Here is a 21,931-nt window from a genome sequence, read left to right as displayed (position 1 = left end):
AATTAAATAGTAAAAATAAATAAATAATAAAAATAATAAAATATATAAAATATACAGAGTTGAATATGTGCAAAACAAGTGGCATTTATATACAGTGTGTAGTGCAGTGCATATATTCTCATATCATCCTGATTCTTCTGGCCTCACTATAGCACATGACATTTTAACACCCTTCCCACACAATGTGCACAAGATGTAATTTTCCATATTGTTTTATTTTATTTTATTTCTATTTATATAATGTACATAACTCACCCACTTGCAACACATAATGTCCTCTTTGTATATACTCATTCACTGTATATAAAGTTCTGTCTTTCTCTTTTTTTCGTTGCACAGTCGAGGAGTGTATCAGGTCACATTTCACTGTGTGTTATACCTGTATAGCCATGCACGTGACAAATAAAGAATCTTGAATCACATTTACTCTGGGCCTTCTTGATGTGATGTTCTTCTGCTTCCCTGGCCACTGTGTCTGTAGGGATGGTGTTCACTCTATGTTGCAGCGTCCTGGTGACACCCAGTATATGCTTCAGTGGATGAAGAGAGTCAAACATTAAATTCTGATCTGTATGCGTAGGTTTACGGTACACATCAACTTTTAAATGTCCCAGATTACTGATGAAAATCTCAGCCAGATGAACAGAATCAACCTTTTAGGAGTGTGGATAAAAGTTTGTTAGGTTGCCAGCTGTGCCACGTTTTGATCTAGTTGCCAAACCTGGAAACCTACAATCCATCAGCCCAAGTGTTTCCTGTATAATCTGTTTATACTAGAGATGGCACGATACCACTTTTTTATGTCCGATACCGATACCGATATCATAAATTTGGATATCTGCCGATACCGATATGAATCCGATATAGTGTTTTTTAATCAACAAAACTGTTTTTTAAAATATCTTGCTGCATTTTGCAAGTCTGCAAGTTCATACTCAAGTTTAAAACAACAACTACACTAAAGCTATTCTGTTATACCTGTATACAAAAAAAATATTTCATAGTTCAGCAATACTGATCAATCTAATAAACTTAGACCTACACCATCCTCCCTATTCTGGTATTTTAAAGAGTACTTAGCGTAAATATTAAGCAACCTAACTAATAGGGTTCCAACTCCCAGCAACAACAAAAATAAATAAATAAAAAATAAGGAACCACCCCTCACGCTCCACCTCATGATGCTTAATCGACGTAATCAACCTTAATTTGATGCAGTGTGAAAAAAAATGCACAGAAATCAATTATTTTTCAAGAAATATTAAATAGATTCAACATCTTTCTTCAACAAAATTGCAGACTGCACAGATGGTACCTTCCCAAAGTAAAAAGTACTATAGCTTACTAGAGTATATTAGACTTAATAGTCACTATATACAGTAATTGACTTCTATTCATTTTACATCAAATTAAAACTTTGGGTGTCAGATAATTATTTATTAAAAGCTAGACATTTTAAATGAGAATAAGAAAGAAAAGTATGTCTTTGTGCCCCCTTTTCCCTGTTCATGCCCTATCGGCCCCCCTGGCTAAACTTTGCTAGATCCGCCCCTGCACAGTTACCAGCAGTCAGCTGCTTAGAAAAAGATCCTGGTGTAGAAAGAAATATTAAATAAATTCTAACAACAGCTTATCAAGCTTAAACGTTCTGCTGTTGTTCAGCCGCTGGTTTCCTCTTTCTGGTGCAAAGTGGGCCAAAAACAAACAAGAGAGACGGACTCGCGACAGAAAAGCCGATCAGCTGATCATTTAAGCAGTTTCACGATTGAAGTAGCAGCCGGAGAGCGAGAGGCAGTCGCTTGTTAAGCTTAACGTGGGAATGCTTTACAAACATTCAGAGATGGACTTACACACTTGCTTTACTTCTCTTGGGGATAACTTTGTCGGAGATGAAATGCCAGGTTGCTAGCGAAGCTCCACATGCTATCCAGACCACCGACAGGTCCGGCATGCCACAGCTGCTCTATCACGTGATGCATACTGCTCCGACTGCTAACGTTCTGAGGTGAGTTACAGCGTGTTGCAAGTTTTGCGAGGTGCTTTCGTGATATTTACCCAGCCAACATTTATATGTGGGGCCCATATGGTTTGGAAATGGGCTGAAAAATGGGCCCCATATAGGATTGTCCGCGGGTTCCGTAATGGCCCCATATTAAATGCCCATATAGGTGTTATGTTAGGAAAATCTGGGAACTAAATGGGCCCCAACTGGGAAAAGTACAAAGAAACCCACCCGGGCCCCATCTTTCAAGTTTTTGTGGGTACCATGTGGGCACCACATAGGCTAAAAAGTGGGTTTTAAGTGGGATTGTCCGCAGGTTCCATAATGGCCCCATTTTATAAGCCCATCTCGGTATTATATTGGTAAAATCTGGGAACTAAATGTGCCCCAACTGGGCAAAGTACACAGAAACCCACCTGGGCCCCATCTTTCAAGTTTTTTGTGGGTACCATGTGGGCACCACATAGGCTAAAAAGTGGGTTTTAAGTGGGATTGTCCGCGGGTTCCATAATGGCCCCATTTTATAAGCCCATCTCGGTATTATATTGGTAAAATCTGGGAACTAGATGGACCCCAACTGGGCAAAGTACACAGAAACCCACCCGGGCCCCATCTTTCAAGTTTTTGTGGGTACCATGTGGGCACCACATAGGCTAAAAAGTGGGTTTTAAGTGGGATTGTCCGCGGGTTCCGTAATGGCCCCATTTTATAAGCCCATCTCGGTGTTATATTGGTAAAATCTGGGAACTAAATGGGCCCCAACTAGGCAAAGTACACAGAAACCCACCCGGGCCCCACCTTTCAAGTTGTTTTGTGGGTACCATGTGAGTACCACATAGGCTAAAAAGTGGGTTTTAAGTGGGATTGTCCGCGGGTTCCATAATGGCCCCATTTTGTAAGCCCATCTCGGTGTTATATTGGTATAATCTGGGAACTAAATGGACCCCAACTGGGCAAAGTACAAAGAAACCCACCCAGGCCCCACCTTTCAAGTTGTTTTGTGGGTACCATGTGAGTACCACATAGGCTAAAAAGTGGGTTTTAAGTGGGATTGTCCGCGGGTTCCATAATGGCCCCATTTTATAAGCCCATCTCGGTGTTATATAGGTAAAATCTGGGAACTAAATGGACCCCAACTGGGCAAAGTACACTGAAACCCACCTAGGCCCCATTTTTCAAGTTCTTAGTGGGTACAACATGAGGAAAACATGAGCTAAAAAGTTGGAATGGCATTAGCAGTGGGTTCTGTATTTACATCTTATTTCTAGTTTGAATTGACTAAGTTCTGGCACTGAGTGGGCCCCATGTAGTAAAACAGTCACAAAATAAATTTTTCAGACGGCTAATACGGGTTCTGTGACACAAAGACACCAAATATATTAAAGCTGACCGCAAACAAAATCTAGTTTGTAAATAAAACCATTTCAAAAATCACGAGGGTACACAAAACAACATTTTTCACATTTATTTTGTCCAACAACTGTGATTTTACGTAACTGTATTCCAAAGTGCGTAAACGTTTAAAAACTAGAAATGTCAAACTACAGCAAAATTCCTTAGATATTTGGAACTGTAGCAACATGGGGAAAAAGTCAGATGGAAAACTCAAAAGCTTATCTTGAATCAGCAGGGTTTGTTTTTTTACAGAGCCGTAAGTCTAGTTTGTACCCTTGCAGCCCTCGGTCCTCCTCTGTCTTTAGCTCCACTGAACCACTTGGACAGAGCCTTCTCTGCTTCTTGCAAGTTGACTTTTGATGTTAAATAATTCTTCAGTGCCTCTGCAAATGAAGAAGAAGAAAAACGGGCAAGCCAAAGTAAAGTTAATCTTAGCTTACTTCATTTGGTGATGATTTTCAAAGAACAATGTTTATTTCACTTTATTGCCTCAAAAAATATATACAAATTGCATGATAACCAATCTCAGTTACACTTTCAAACACTTTATTAAAAAAGTTTAGTTTTCTAAAGTTCAAATGTCTCAAGTGAAACTAACTTACCATACACAACATTAAAAAGACGCAAATCTCTGAACTTTTTTTCCCCATGTCGGCCAAGCATGTTGTACTCCACAGCCAGCTCAGGTGATATGAGGAATTTCATCATCCTTCTTGTGGCATCGTCTACACTTGTTTCCCCTGTATCTGCTACCATGGCAACCTGAGGGGAATATACAAAAAGGACAGATTAGATACTGGCATCTGGTTAGGATGCCTCCCTGGTGAGGTGTTTTGGGCACGTCCCACCAGGAAGAGACCCAGAACACCCAGGACATGCTGGAGGGACTATGTTTTTCGGCTGGCCTGGGAATGCCTTGGGATTCCCCCGGAAGAGCTGGGCCAAGTGCCTGGAGAGAGCGAAGTCTGGGCCTCTCTACTTAGTACCAGATTGGGTCGAGGGGCAGCAGCCTAAGCTTAAGATAATGGACCGGAATGGAGGATAAATGGACACTTTACATATTACTTAATGTTTACTGTGTGGTGATAAAAAAAGAATGGTAGTAAACACAAGCTAAACTAAAAAAATTAATTGCGCTTCCTTAACCCTTTATCCCCAATAATGTTACGCAGGATAACTGGTAGGTCTGGTAGGTTTTTTCCTCTACTGTATACTATATGAATGTAATCAAGGATTAATAACAGAAAGAAAAAAGAAATTGAAATTTTGCCATTTTTACTAAAGGCAATCAAAATGTACATGAATAAAATATTTAAATTAGTCAATTCAAATTAATAACTCTAAAACACTGAACAAAATTAAGTATTTGACCCTGTGGTTTATTTTCGGACATCTCTTTTCTTCTAAAAGTCCAGGCGTGTTGGGCCCCTGGCAGAGCTCAGGTTTGACGAGACAGGTTTGGAAAAACCTGTCGCTGGCGACTTTTTGGGGGCTAAAGGGTTAAAATAAATAGGAATTGGCCAAAATTTGTATAAACTATGAAATAGCAGAACAAAAGTAAAAAAAAAAATCTTTATCTGTTATCAGAATCAAATATTTGAATAGAATAAAAAATTTAACTTTCTGGAAGATTTCTCGTTACATCTGTCATAAAAGTAACAACATCTCAGAAAAGAAACATGATAGCAACAGAAAAATATGATAGCAGTGTGATGTGATGGTCCCTGGCCAGATTTTTACACATATTATAAGCCCTGTGACACAAAAACCACAGAACTCTGACACGCACAGACTGTTTTCCTTCGTGCTAATGAAGAAAAATGCTGGTCTGGTATGTAAAAGGGAATTTATTCTTCCAGGACCTGAAGCTCCGTAATGCAGCCCTCCAACAGCCAAACCTATCTGTTCTCTGATTGTCTTGATGCATGCTCAATCATCCAGGTAAGTAAATCTCCAAAAGTTGATTCTGTTCATCTGGACGTAGCGCTTGCAGCATTTTCTCCCACTGAAAATGCTACGTCCAAATGAACAGAATCAACTTCTGGAGATGTTCTCTGATTGGATTGTTTAATTGGTGATTGACATGAAATTGACCAATCAGCTGAAAGGAAGAAAAATAGGGTCAAAATTTGGATGTGTAAGTATAAATCCACACACAGCCAGGAAAGCCGAGCGCAGAGTTGTTTGTAGCACCAATTCAGCCAGAGTGGAGCCAGATGGATTTTCCATCCATCCACAGACCAGCAAGTGATAAATTAACAGTGTTGTTGGTATTTTCTAAAACAGTTGTATGCAATAGGAATTGCTGTTTATAGTCCTCCTGTATATCTGCATGTTCCCTCCCAATTAAAACCTGTGATAATGGAGATTCAAATTCATGTCATACCTATACCAACAGTTATCAAGTATCCAGATCGACCTTTACTGATGTGCTCTGTCAGTGCGCCCCAGGGTAGCTGTGGCTACAATGTAGCTTGCCATCGCCAGTGTGTGATTGTGTGTGTGAATGGGTGAATGACTGAATGTAGTGTGAAGCGCTTTGGGGTCCTTAGGGACTAGAAAAGCGCTATAAAAATGCAGGCCATTTACCATTTAAAGGAAAATTGTTATTTCCATGTATTTTCCTGTTCTGCCTTCAACTTTGAGGACTTCCCCCCACATTTCTAGTTGTGACAGTGCACCTACAACAAAAAAAATCTGCTGTGATTTACATTTGTTGAAAGAGCAATTTTGTAAAATAGTCTATTTTTGTATGCACAGTTTACAAATCTGTCCTGTACAGCATGGACTGATTGCATGCTAAAAAGTTGTTGCTTAAAAATAAAACAATAAATTTCTAATTAATAACATCAGCAGAAAGCCTTGTTATTAATTAGATGTACAATTTCTATAGAATACGAAACAACTCAGTTCATTTTTGATCATATCAATACCAGCATATTACACAACTAGTGATGGGATTTTCGTCTCTTTTTAGAAAGCCGGCTCTTTCGGCTCCCAACCGGCTCTTCAGGTTGTTTTGTTGCTTTAATTAATTTATTATTAACAACAATATAAAATTATGAACAAAAGGAATTACTAATGTAAAAAAAGAAACGTGGTTTTATTTATATATGTTTATATATAAATATATATGGTGGCCCCTAGAGACAAAGCATGTACAAACTCCAAAACCCATTTCTAGCGTCAACTGAACTTCCAAAACAGAGCTATCTAGATCACTTAATTTACACAATTGAAATCATATGTGTATTTTTTGTGTATTTATACACAAGCACTCATATATATTCATAAAAAATTCCAAAAGCTGTTCATTTACCTGTTACTACCACACACCAAATCCGGTCGTTGGTACTTCCTGGCTTGTGTAGCCACTAGGTAACAAAATCTCAACACTGTGCCTAGCATCCTGGAGCACTTCTGTTGTGTTTTGTACGTGCTTTGGAGTTTGTACGTGCTATGGAGTTTTTACGTGTTTTGGGGTTTGTACGTGCTTTGTCTCTAGCAGCCACCGTAAATATACTTTTATTTATTCTCTCCACATAAAATGTAATAAATAAATCATATAATACAAAAAAAAACAACTATTTACATTTCAACTTTTAACTATTTAAATTTTCAGCTTTTTCCTTTTAAACAAATTTAAAGTGAAACAACACAAAACACTGCAAACCACAACACAATTAAATATAAATTATAATATGAAAACAAACAGAAGATGCATATTCTCTGTCATATGGGCCTGCATGAATAAACTTTCTGAATCCTTTATCATCCGCAATTGAAAATAGTTGTGGATGATTACTATACCTTTCTAATGTGACGTTGTTGTCCCTGGCTCTCTTTCTCTCTCTCTCCCTCCTGCTCTGTTCCTGTGCTACTGCGTGTGTAACAACCGCCCCTCCCCCCTCTTCCCAGCGCAAAGCACAAGGCTCGCGTGCAGAGTGAAGCGGGAAAAAAAGTGCGAGAGAGAGGGTGAGAGAGAGAGAAAAAACACGCTTGTGTCGTTCACTTCAAAGAGCCGTTTCGTTTTGACCAACACATCACTAACAACCATGATGAAAAACGCTCATCTGCTTCCATCACCATCAGCTGATTAACATTGAGCTGCTGCAGTCAACACCATCAAACTAATTTACTGTTTAATGTTATGTTATTGAATGCTTTTATTTTTAAATCTTTACCAGCGCTTAAAGACTGTAGATGTTCACACCTGGTGTTAGAAAACCGAGCTCACTGCAGTATTTTTTTTTATAACAGGAAATTTAAATTTTTATTGGTTACCGTGTTTATTACCACTTTTATCAGTAATGTACTTCCTATAAAATATGGATTTGATAAGTTACCGGTTTATTGAAATCAGCTAGTGAACACATCGATCACTTTATTGAACTACACGCCTTACACTCTTGTGAGCTCTGGTTACTAACAGCAGGTGTGAATGTTTGGAGTCCAAAACGCAGATAAAGATTAGAATAACAAGGCAATGTAAAATCAGTTTAATGCAGTTGACAGTAGCAGCTCAGATGGAAATCAGCCAATTGTGAGGAGAGCAGAGGACCAAAACTGTCAGAGTTGTGGGTCAAGTGAAGAGAACACTGTTGGCATTATTGTTAGCATAAAAGATGAAAATTAAATAAATGTTAAATTTTAAAATAGATCATTGCCTCCTGTGCCTAAATAAATATATATACTTAATACCAATAAAAAAAAAAGGATGCCCCAAAGACCATCACTTTTCAAAAATAATAATAATAATAATAAGTAATACAAATAATATGAAAGTTACTTACATGTCAAAGATGGTGCTTGTGATCTTGAAGAATCTAAACGTGATAAGGAAATGAAAGAAAGTGCATGAGAAAATACAAACATTTTTGTTTTTTCCCAGGATAATTCAATATAAAAGATTCTCTTACTAATGCACAAAATGAACAGTGTAATTAAAAGTTTGAAAGGCACTGCATGTGTTTATATGATAAACTGACTAATTCAAGCAGCAAACACTAGCAGTGCAAAAATGTATCTAACTAGCTGACAGACTTTAAAGTCACAGGAAGATATATCAAAATGGTGACTTATGCCAGAACAAATGACTTGACAGACATAAATCCTAAATTCCTTTAAGTAAAAAAGGAATTACTTTTTTATAAGTGGTCCCTAGTGGTTTTCAAATTATTACATGGCTTGTTAATTTTTTATTAAATTATTAAGAAGCCAGATGACTTCAAAACATTTACAAATTACTATAAAGCACTATCCAAACTTCAAATCAAGTGGCAAAATCTCCAAATTAAAAGTACTCGCAAACTATAAAAATTTGATTATACTTAAAAATATGCAAAAACTAATTTAGTGGAATTTTTACCTGCTCAAGAATACATTGAACATGCAATATTTAATTGAAAAGAACAAAATTTGTGTACTTTTAGAAAGGATTATTAAATATTTGGGGATACTAGACATAAAGAGGGTCTCGTACATTTACGGGCATCTAATTTCCTGGATTTAATGGTTTAAAAGTTTAATAGGTCTTTGAAGTTGATAATAAAATTGAGTCCATTATTAGCAAAAAGAATAAAAAAAAAAAAAGAGCAAAAAAATGCTTAATATATAATAATTGTTTTAAACTTAAGCTTTGTAATTGTAGCAGATTTCATTATGTCTGTAATTTTTTATTTAGCCCCACAGTAGTAAAAGCCATAAATGGGAGTTAGATTTATTACTAGTATTTTACACAGCATTCAGCTATAATAACATGTTCTGCATTTTCCTACTTCACCATCTGATCTGAACAGCTGCACTCTCTTAATTAATTAATGACCTAACATTTCTCAGTAACCAATAACTAGATGGAACAGCACAGTATCTAAGAGAGTGATCAGACAGTGTTTGAGCTAAAGACGCTGTGTGTTTCTTTTGGGGGCTTTTTACACACTGATCCACCACCGTTTTCCCATAGTACAATGCATATCTGGTAACATTACCGTATTCAGATCAGAAAACCGTTTCAGCTGCAGGCATCTACTCCTGTAATTTAAACAATCACCTTGCTACACTGCACATGAATATTACGTAACATGGTATGACTAGCTCATGTTCAGACATTTAAGATACTGTTCAGCCATTTTGTTTACTGGGTAGTGCATAATGGCCGAGTTAGCTGAGCAGGAATCCACTAAAGCCAAAAAAATAATATAAATTTTTTAAATTAATTACAAAAACCTTATAGGAAAACCCAAGAAACAGTTGCAGAAGCACAGAAAAAAACTGCCGTGTACGTTATAGTGTGTAAATTCAAAAACTGTATAGAGAGAATGGTGCAATGAAAACAGAATAAGATAAGATGAACTTTATTGAGTAGAATATAGGCAGTAAGAGTTTTTTAATTAACTTTAAATTATGTTTGCCAAAGACAATGCAGCAAATTAACCCAGTTCTACCTGCTAGCTAAAGATGTTATGCTTCTCCCCCTTATACCGTTTAGGACGACTATAGAAAGTTACTAAAATAACCATTGATGAAAACGTATCAAACTTTAAGTATTTACCTTTGTCATAGTTTTCGATTCTTTGGTATCCTTTTGTCCTCCACGTTCTTAAACACCAGGGAGAGAAAAGGCGCAACAGACGAAAGACCGCGAAGACTAGACGCTAGGCGGTGCAATCTGCTCCTCCCTCTTTTTAAACGAGCCAATAGGAGCTGCTCACATTAAAAACAACTTTATTTAAAAAGTCGTTTTACACCTGATACAAAAATTTTAAAAGTCAAACAATGCACAAGTTTAAAAGAACAATTTTATTTTTAAAAGTTTTTTAAGCATAGGGATGGTTAATATGTTTTAAAAAGTAATATATAATATTTATCAAAAAGTGTCACCCAAATCAACATCATAATAAAAATATAATTAATAAAAATATAATAATGATAAGAAGAAGAATAACAGTTTACCTAAAAGCTCTTCTAACATTAGACTGGTTTTGAAAAGTTTCAATAGTGTCAATACACCATAAGGACAAGGGAGTTTCACAGTTGAAGTGTGACTGCTTGAAAGACCCCATTCCCTCTCCTTTCCACTAGTTCAAAGAAAATATAAATTATTTCTGGTTATATAATTTGAGGGCACAAGTTTGAAGAGTAACATTTTAACAGATCGGTAATATACTTCAGGAGCTTTACTGGATCTGATTAACCAAAACTTCCATCTTCCATGTAACTAACTGTCTTTTCTCTAATACAGTAGAGTGTGTCTGATCTACTAAAAATCCTCAACTGCATGTTTGCTCAAGTAAATAGTCTTAATTGTTTGAACAACCAGTAATCCTTAATTTGCAAATGCCAAATCTGGATTTTGTCTGTGTAATTCACTTTTATCTTAGGTTTTTTATTCGTATTTTTTGCTTTTCTTTTTTTCTACTCTTGTGTCCGTTTTAATCACTTATTATTGCTGCTGTGACAAGTGAATTTACCTAAGAAGAATCATGAAGTCCTTATTTTATCTTATCTGAGCCTCACCATGCAGCCTACCATGCAGAGTTCACATTAAGTACATAAAATGAAATCTAAAATTAAAAAGTAACCAGTTTCAAACCAGTTATTTGGAATAGTGTGCAGAGTGTTTTGAGTAACATTGAATGTTCAAAAACACCAAAGTTCCTATAGTCTCACTTGACAGCTGGGTTGTAGTGTCTGATAACACATAACATCTTGAGGTCTCAATGTGGACTTTGAGTACATTTGCTAGCCAAGGCTAAATACTGAGAGGGTCAAAAATGAAGGGTCAAGAACATCTGACTGTACGTAAGGGTAGCAAAAGTGATAGACTGAGGTTGTGCCAAATATGTTAAAGTTAGGGTGATTTCTTAGAGAATGGTACCACATGGGTGCCGTCTGCAGGTTATAAAAGAGAGTTATGTTCATACTTTCTTTTGAGATTATTTTTACAATTTGACTTTCAGAACTCCCTGGGTTGTGCGCAATCTGTGATGGGCTTGTTTGGAATAAATCCTCCTTTATTCAAATAACACTTTCTCAGGCTCTTCACAGAAGAAGAATCCTCACATAAGCATGTGCTACCATTTTGAACCAATGTACACATTTACCATCACTAACCCAACTAGGACCTACATTGGATGCCCACCCATATGGATTTGATGTTAGAAACGCAAGTGGGTCCCATATATACTAAACAATCTTGAGCCCATGTAAAATATATGCCCATATTAATTTAACACAACCCATTTGGGGCCCACATAGACATGTTTTCAGGGTCTGACTTGCATTTGCCCATGTGTGACACATATAGTTTGACCAGGTGGGCCCCACCTATGTCATCAGTACCAAAAAATATATACCGATTACCTCACTTTGCCCCACCTGGGGCACACAGCAAATGCTTTTCTTTAAATGACTGTGTTTGCCCATGTCTAACCCAGGTGAAAAACCCAAGTGGGTCCTACGTGTGTTTCCCATTTTGAAACAAGTGAAGTGTTTCCCATGTTTGACCCAGCCAGGACCTACTATATGTTTCCACTCGGTTTTGCCCATATGGCTTTAATGTGAGAAACCTAAGTGGGTCCCATATATACTAAACAATCTTGAGCCCACATAAAATATATGCCCATATTAACTTAACATAACCCATATGGGGCCCACATAGACATGTTTTCAGGGTCTGACTTGCATTTGCCCATGTGTGACCCATATAGTTTGGCCAGGTAGGCCCCACCTGTGTCATCAGTACTAAAAAATATATACTGATTACCTAACTTTGCCCCACCTGGGGCACACAGCAAACGCTTTTCTTTAAATGACTGTGTTTGCCCATGTCTAACCCAGGTGAAAAACCCAAGTGGGTCCTACGTGTGTTTCCCATTTTGAAACAAGTGAAGTGTTTCCCATGTTTGACCCAGCCAGGACCTACTATATGTTCCCACTTGGTTTTGCCCATATGGCTTTCATGTGAGAAACCCAAGTGGGTCCCATATATACTAAACAATCTTGAGCCCACATAAAATATATGCCCATATTAACTTAACATAACCCATATGGGGCCTACATAGACATGTTTTCAGGGTCTAACTTGCATTTGCCCATGTGTGACCCATATAGTTTGACCAGGTGGGCCCCACCTATGTCATCAGTGCTAAAAAAATATATTGATTACCTAACTTTGCCCCACCTGGGGCCCACATAGACATGTTTCAGGGTCTGACTTGCATTTGCCCATGTGCGACCCATATAGTTTGACCAGGTGGGCCCCACCTATGTCATCAGTGCTAAAAAAATATATTGATTACCTAACTTTGCCCCACCTGGGGCCCACATAGACATGTTTTCAGGGTCTGACTTGCATTTGCCCATGTGCGACCCATTTAGTTTGACCAGGTGGGGCCCACCTGTGTCATCGATACTAAAACATATATTGATTACCTAACTTTGCCCCACCTGGGGCACACAACAACAGCCTATCCTTAAATGACTGTGTTTGCCCATGTCTATCCCAGGTGGAAAACCCAAGTGGGTCCTACATGTGTTTCCCATTTTGGACCAAGTTAAGTGTTTCCCATGTTTGACCCAGCTAGGACCTACTAAAAGTGCTCACTTGGGATGGCCCATATGGGTTTAATGTGAAGAACCCAAGTAGGCCCCATACAAAAAGCCCAGTTTGAGCCCATGCCCACATGGTACCCATCCAGCCCGAGCAAAAACCAGGTGGGGCCCATATATACATGTTGGCTGGGTAATGGATCGGATTACATTTTTTATTTTTCTCCGATATCCGATCCAGTAATTTAGGTCAGTATCGGACCGATACCGATACGTAATATCGGATCGGTCCATCTCTAGTTTATACAGAATAAATATTACAGAAAGAAGTATTTTCTGTTCATCAGAACATTTTGTCTCATCAAAATATTATTTGTCAGAAAAATGAAATAAATCCAATGAGTGAAATGGTCTAAAAATTATTTTAGACCATTTTAAATTCATCCATTTGCTTCAGCTTATCCTTTTCAGGGTTGCGGGGGGCACTGGAGCCTATCCCAGCTATCTTAGGGCAAGAGGCAGGGTACACCCTGGACAGGTTGCCAGTCTGTCGCAGGGCTACCACACAGAGACAAACAACCATCCGTACTCACATTCACTCATGGATTCACACTTATGGGCAATTTAGATTTTTCAATTGACCTATCCCCTCTAACTGCATGTCTTTGGACGGTGGGAGGAAGCCGGAGTACCCGGAGAGAACCCACACAAACATGGGGAGAACATGCAAACTCCACACAGAAAGATCCCGGCTTGATAGTGGAATTGAACTCAGGACCTTCTTGCAGGTAACTGTGCTACCCCATTTTAAATCACACTAAAATACTATTAGTGTATTTGAGTGCATTGCTGACCACTATTAATCATGTGCTTCATAACATGAGCCAAGGTGTGAAAAAAAGTGTGGGTCATTATCACCAGAGGTTTTGGGTGAAACCAGTGGCACCAGTGTCTGGCAGCCTCGCCTCTGTCAGTGCGCCCCAGAGTGGCTGTGGCTGCAATGTAGCTGCCATCACCAGTGTGTGAATGTGTGTGTAGATGACTGGATGTGTAAAGCGCTTTGGGGTCTTTAGGGACTAGTAAAGCACTATACAAATACAGGCCATTTACCATTTATATGAAAAAAGTGTGATGATCCTCTGCTCTCCATTACATTATTTAAATACAGTTCTTACAATATCATGTAAGAACACGTGATGATCATTCTCATTGAGTGGTAAATGGCCTGTATTCTTTACTAGTCCCTAAGGACCCCAAAGCGCTTTACATATCCAGTCATCCACCCATTCACACACACATTCACACACTGGTGATGGCAAGCTACATTGTAGCCACAGCCACCCTGGGGCGCACTGACAGAGGCGAGGCTGCCGGACACTGGCGCCACCGGGCCCTCTGACCATTGTGAATCTACACAATACTAGATTTAAATACATTAAATAGAAACAAAGAATAGTGCTGCGGAAACGACACACTCTTCACTAATCGGGATAATTTCAGAGTTTTCTTCAAAGTTTTCTTCTTTATCAATGAGTGATACACGTTTTTATTAAACATTTGAACATAATACAAGACAAACTCTCGTACAGGATATAAAGTCGGAGAGCTACATGTTTTGAAATACACGCAGACATACCAAGACATTTTTGACAGTTTCATGCTCCCAATTTTGTGGAAACAGTTTGGAGATGACCCCTTCCTGTTCCAACATGACTGTGCAGCAGCGCACAAAGAAGGGTCTAGAAAGACATGTATGAGCGAGTTTGGTATAGAAGAACTTGACCAGTCTACAGGGAGTGCAGAATTACTAGGCAAGTTGTATTTTTGAGGAATAATTTTATTATTGAACAACATCCATGTTCTCAATGAACCCAAAAAACTCATTAATATCAAAGCTGAATGTTTGTGGAAGTAGTTTTTAGTTTGTTTTTAGTTTTAGCTATTTTAGGGGGATATCTGTGTGTGCAGGTGACTATTACTGTGCATAATTATTAGGCAACTTAACAAAAAACAAATATATACCCATTTCAATTATTTATTTTTATCAGTGAAACCAATATAACATCTCCACATTCACAAATATACATTTCTGACATTCAAAAACAAAACAAAAACAAATCAGCGACCAATATAGCCACCTTTCTTTGCAAGGACACTCAAAAGCCTGCCATCCATGGATTCTGTCAGTGTTTTGATCTGTTCACCATCAACATTGCGTGCAGCAGCAACCACAGCCTCCCAGACACTGTTCAGAGAGTTGTACTGTTTTCCCTCCTTGTAAATCTCACATTTGATGATGGACCACAGGTTCTCAATGGGGTTCAGATCAGGTGAACAAGGAGGCCATGTCATTAGTTTTTCTTCTTTTATACCCTTTCTTGCCAGCCACGCTGTGGAGTACTTGGACGCGTGTGATGGAGCATTGTCCTGCATGAAAATCATGTTTTTCTTGAAGGATGCAGACTTCTTCCTGTACCACTGCTTGAAGAAGGTGTCTTCCAGAAACTGGCAGTAGGACTGGGAGTTGAGCTTGACTCCATCCTCAACCCGAAAAGGCCCCACAAGCTCATCTTTGATGATACCAGCCCAAACCAGTACTCCACCTCCACCTTGCTGGCGTCTGAGTCGGACTGGAGCTCTCTGCCCTTTACCAATCCAGCCACGGGCCCATCCATCTGGCCCATCAAGACTCACTCTCATTTCATCAGTCCATAAAACCTTAGAAAAATCAGTCTTGAGATATTTCTTGGCCCAGTCTTGACGTTTCAGCTTGTGTGTCTTGTTCAGTGGTGGTCGTCTTTCAGCCTTTCTTACCTTGGCCATGTCTCTGACATCACAAGGTGTGCAATAGCACACCTTGTGCTTTTGGGCACTCCAGTGATGTTGCAGCTCTGAAATATGGCCAAACTGGTGGCAAGTGGCATCTTGGCAGCTGCATGCTTGACTTTTCTCAGTTCATTGGCAGTTATTTTGCGCCTTGGTTTTTCCACACGCTTCTTGCGACCCTGTTGACTATTTTGAATGAAACGCTTGATTGTTCGATGATCACGCTTCAGAAGCTTTGCAATTTTGAGACTGCTGCATCCCTCTGCAAGATATCCCACTATTTTTGACTTTTCTGAGCCTGTCAAGTCCTTCTTTTGACCCATTTTGCCAAAGGAAAGGACGTTGCCTAATAATTATGCACACCTGATATAGGGTGTTGATGTCATTAGACCACACCCCTTCTCATTACAGAGATGCACATCACCTAATATGTTTAATTGGTAGTAGGCTTTCAAGCCTATACAGCTTGGAGTAAGACAACATGCATGAAGAGGATGATGTGGACAAAATACTCATTTGCCTAATAATTCTGCACTCCCTGTAAAATTGGGGTTCATAAAAATCCAAATGAACTCCCTTTGTGTAGTACATTCATATATAAATTTTTTAAGTACTAACCCCTGACAGTTTGCAAGCAGATCAAGCAGAATTTTTGGAGGTTGTTTATGATTATTTATTTAAAGTGATTAAGAAACATTCATAGAGTTCTTTATCTACACAAACACTGTATAGTACAAGAGGTTCTAGGTGGTATTTATCTTACTTAATGTTACATTAGGAGTTGCTGTAGCTCAAGAGGGAGAGCAGGTCACTTTGGTCAACAGCTACAGAAATACATTTTACTTTGGCTTTGATCCACTTTCAAGGAAATAAACATTCCATAAAATTTTTTCCTGTCATTACAGAACCTCAGTGACAATTTGCAGGATAAAATTTGTAGAGTAATTTTGAAATTTCAAGTTTGACCTGATGATGGCAGTGTTTTTTCACTTCTACACTGTCACCGTTACAAAAAAGTGCTTAACTCAAAAGAATCAACCATGTTGTGTGTACAAAAAACAGACAATGTTGCAAATAATTAATTTTAAATTATCTTTAGGTGCTTGTTATTAATAGCCTGTCACAAAACAGATCATTTGTTCTTAATTCTTTAAATTAATCTACAAAAATTCAAAATGTAACACAGTTTGGCAGGAAAAAATACTATTTTATGCCCAGTGATTCTCAAGCAGTCATTAGTCAAATCTTAGCATTTCCTGATATGGTGAGTAGAGTGTTCTAAAAGACAAATTGAAGAGACTGGAAAAGCGGAGAATTAAAGAAAAAAAAAAGTCGTCCTCTGGTTTAATATATTTCTTCAACATTAAATGATCCAGTGACAGTTGTCAGTATTCCCACTGCTGCACAGCAACAACAACTGTTGATCATTCATTCAGCAAATTTTATTTTTCAAATTGTTAACAAATACAGTTTAAAACATTAATTAGTCATTGTCAATTTGTGATTTGTCCTGTTCTCATTGTGTGACGAATTATGATGGCTGTTTGGTAGCCGTCTGCATACAATGCATACTCTCTCTCTCTCTTCATGTGTGTGTGTTTCTCTGGTGAATTTCGACAACAGTTTTATGTTAACATACAATCCTTAATATGTTTTATGTGTGTGTGTGTTTGTGTGTGGGGGAGGGGGGGAGGGGGGGGCATCACGTTAATCTAGCTAAGTGTAAACAGCAGTAAATACTAAATATTGAATGTTCTTGTGTAGCAAGCAGGACCGACAGCGCACAATGTACTTGGAAATAGCACCAATAAAGGTGTAGTTTATGTCTATGAACAGTGACAGTGACTTCCTGACAAATAGACCACAGTCTGTCAGACCCGCCCCCCACCGGTCCAGCACCATCACACTCAGCACCGGGTCTCCACAAGGATGTGTTTTGAGTCCCCTCCTGTTTACGCTCTACACATCCGACTGCTCCCCTACCCATCTCTCAAACACCATCATAAAGTTCGCGGATGACACCACAGTGGTTGGACTCATCTCAAGGGGGGATGAGTCGGACTACAGAGATGAGGTCAACAGACTGACTGAGTGGTGTTCAGTTAACAACCTCCAACTGAACACCACGAAAACTAAAGAACTTATCTTGGACTTCAGGAAGGGCAGAGCAGACCCGGCCCCACTTTACATTCACGGGAGCTGTGTGGAGAGGGTACACTCCATGAGGTTTCTGGGTGTGCAGATATCTGATGACCTCTCCTGGACTGCAAATACTACAGCGGTGGTTAAAAAGGCCCAGCAGCGTCTCCACTTTCTGAGAGTGCTCAGGAGGAACAACCTGGAGGAGAGGCTGCTGGTGACATTTTACAGAGCCACCATAGAGAGCATCCTAACGTACGGCGTAACAACATGGTATGCAGGGTGCTCAGCTGTGGACAGGAAAGTACTGCAGAGGGTCATCAACACAGCCCAGAAGATCACTGGCTGCTCTCTGCCCAGCCTGGAGGTCACTGCAAACTCTCGGTACCTCAGCAGAGCTGGTAATATCATCAAGGACCACTCTCACCCCAGCAACCAACTGTTTGAACTATTACCGTCAGGCCGACGGTACAGGTCACATAAAACCAGGACAAACAGATTCGGGGTTGACTTCTTTCCCAGAGCTATCACCGTAGTAAATAAGCACAAAAACAATTGAACCTATTCCATACCGTCACTGTCATTATATTATGCTGCTATTCATACTGTCATTATATTATGCTGCTATTCATACTGTCATTATATTATGCTGCTATTCATACTGTCATTATATTAATGCTGCTATCCTGTATATATTGTACATACTATTGTTTGAGTACTTATGATTGGTTTTTTTTGTACTTTTTATATCTTACATTTATATTTATTATTGAAACTTGCACCAAGGGAGTGGCACTCCAATTTCGTTGTACTCTGTACAATGACAATAAAGGCTATTCTATTCTATTCTATTCTATTCTACAGCTGCTGGATGGGATTAGCATGTCATAGCTATCTACCAAACTGCTAATTGGGGGATTTCAGGCCATCTATGGATCATTTTTGCTAACTGTTTATTCAGCTTAGGCTCAAAGAGCTGCAGCCTGTGCCCTAGCTGTCATAGGGCAAGAGGCGTGGTCCACCTGCACAGGTGAGCAGTCCATCACAGGGCCAACAGAGAGAGACAGAGAAGCACTCTCTCACATCCACACCTACAGCCAATTTAGAAGCACCAATGAACCTAAGCAGCATTTCATTGGACTGTGGGAGAACATCCAACCTCCACAGAAAGGCCAACAAGCTTCAACCTACAACCTTCTTGCTTTAAGGCACTAGTGCGAACCACTTTTCCCCATTTCAGCCCAAATCCTGCATCTTCCTGTTTCTGACTCCAGGCCAGCTCCACTAACACTTTCTCATCAGACACTGCCACCTAGTGGAGGAAGTCTTAGTTCCATTTGAAGCTTCAGATTACAGTTAGTTCCTTTACAAAGAGGTGGAGGTGGTGGGGCCACAGCACCATCATCACTGAGTGCCATAGGACACTTAACCTTTGTTTCCATATGCTGGGAACTTCCTGTTGTTCCAAGGAGGACTGGAAAATGTGTGAAAATCTCCCAGTCAGTTCCTCACAGCACACTTCAATCATTTCCCTCCCACAGCATCAGGACCAGGGCTTTTTCTCTCTTTGGTCCCACTAAGAGATTTCCACACAAACACCTCATCAGTGGGACTCTCAGAGCTACCAGCCCTTTGCTGCAATCACAAAGCTCTTCATTGAAATCAATGATATCAAAGCTGGAATCAAATGAGTCCAAGTCTTCTGCTGATTCAGCATCACATTCATCTTTGCTCCTTGTTCTGCATCCCCACCATGGACTTCATTCCTTTCCAAGCCAGCCTTGAGTGTCCTTTATTCAGCTCATCCTCTGCTTTACTTTTACACCTGATTTTAGCTGCTTTATCTCTCTTTCAACAAGTTTCTGTGCCTCAATCTTTTTCTTTTCTCCCTCATAACAAGACAGCTTCTTCTGCCTGAGAACATGTTGGAGTGATTTACTAATCCAGGGCTGCTTATTGGGGAAAATACTTCCTGTTTTCAAAGTACTCCCCATTTTTCCCAGAAAGAAATGTAAGTAGAAATCGATGATCTAAGTGAGAACATGAGCCTTTATAAAGTCCCAGTGGGTGCAGTCAAAGCAGTCCCTCAGTCCCAGTATAGAGTCTTTGGTCCAGACTGGAACAACTGTGTGCCCAGTTTGAGCTCTCTTCAGTGCTGTGACCTGACAGACCCAGAGGGGCCATCACATCACATTTAGAAGCTCCCCTAATGGAGCCACAACACATGTCCAACACTTAGTCTGTCTTGTTGGACCAACTGGAAGAAATGATTCAAGGACTTAGTCACAGAACAGAGATTCAAATCTCCAAAATCCAACTGGCTGCATCAGGACATATAGTCTGAAACTCTGCACAGTTTCCTGTTTGAAGCTGCTTCCTGTTGGCTTCAGCTGTTTGGAGTTTCCATTTTCTAAACTTCTACATTCTGAACCTTCTTCAGCTCTGAACAGATGATGAAACACTGAATGATTTCAAGCTCACACTTTGTCTAATAAACTTACATCTTTCATTCTTTATACAGATTTAGTCGCTGTGGTTTGTCAGAGATCAGCTGTGATTATCTGGCAGCAGCACTGAAGTCCAACCCCTCCCATCTGAGACAGCTGGACCTGTGGGACAACAACCTGAAGGATCCAGATGTGAAGCAGCTGTCTGATCTTCAGAGTCCAGACTACAGACTGGAGACTCTGAGGTCAGTAGAGTGATGGAGTGAGTGGGTGGTGCTGTCAGCAGTATTGTACTAAACACAGTCAGTATGAAACAAAGATCCAGTGTTTCCTGTAAAGCTGCCGCTTCTCAGTGAAGCTGTGAGAGGAGAATGGTGACAGGCTTCAGGATTGGACACAAACACTTCCTGTTTCTGACCTTTATGGTCACCATAGTAATGGCTGACACGCTCTGATCAAACACTGTCAACAGCCAATCAGCTCTCTGAACAAAGCAGCACGCAGACCAATGACTGCATTCATTTCCAAGTTTAAAGCAGTGAAGAACACAGTCTGTAGGTGAGGAAGAATTTAGTGAGAGCAGATGTTTGGATGGAATTCCTCCAGTTAACAGCTGGAACTGTCCATCTGGATTGTTGGGCTTGTTGTTGGGGTTCCTACAGAGCTCAGAGTGGACACACCAAGGTTCTTCTAATGAATGAAAGTCCAAACTCAAACTAGGAGGGAAAAACATTTTCATCAACTTCAATAAAAATCCAAAGATTAGAAAAAGTGAAGCAACAATGAGTCCTAGTACAGTCCCAGCGCTGAAGTCCCTGCTGCTCTTTATACTGGATGTGCTGCATCACTGACTGACAGCTGATGAAGAGTCTCTGGAAACACTCGTTTATCTCCTCTGCTCTTCCTTCTTCTCTCTGCAGGTGGAGGATATGATGGTAAACAGGACGGTGTGTGTGCTGAGAGAGGAGGAGCTGTGTCCTGATGATCCAGAGAGGTTGAAGCAGCAGCAGCTTGTGTGTAGAGACGCTCTGACTGGGCCATGTTACTGGGAGGTGGAGAGGAGAGCTTCATCCAGCAGTGACTGACAGAGGAATGAGAAGAAGTGCAGATGACTGTCAGTGCTGCAGAGTGAACTGCTCTGAGAACAGCTCCACTGTCAGACACAATGTAGAGTCCAGCATCATCCCTGTGTGTCCCTCTGGATCTGACAGAGGATCATCAGTGTATCTGGACTGCTCTGCTGCTGCGCTGTCCTTCTACAGTCTCTGCACAGTCTCTGTCTGACTCTGGCTTCAGACCCTCCTGGATCAAACTCACCTGGAAAGACTTTCAAACATCACTCAATAGATTTGAATACAGAATATATTTGATATATACTGTAGATGTACTGTAGAGTTGCAGTTTGTCACTTGTAAATACAGTCTGTGAGCAGCTATGAGCTGAAAGATCTTTCTAGAAACACGAAATGTTTTCACTCTTCTGTTGCTTTTTCAGTTCATTTTATTAGATAGTTAAGTTTGAAACAATAAGTAGTTGAAATATTAAGAAATAATACATAAGAAATAAATAGTAA

Source organism: Aulonocara sp. 'chitande type north' Nkhata Bay, linkage group LG3 (assembly GCF_057382095.1).
Source record: "Aulonocara sp. 'chitande type north' Nkhata Bay isolate Kocher_YH1m ecotype deep benthic linkage group LG3, A_spYH_male_GT1.1, whole genome shotgun sequence".
In the NCBI taxonomy this organism is placed as follows: domain Eukaryota; kingdom Metazoa; phylum Chordata; class Actinopteri; order Cichliformes; family Cichlidae; genus Aulonocara; species Aulonocara sp. 'chitande type north' Nkhata Bay.
This window is presented reverse-complemented; position numbering follows the sequence as displayed.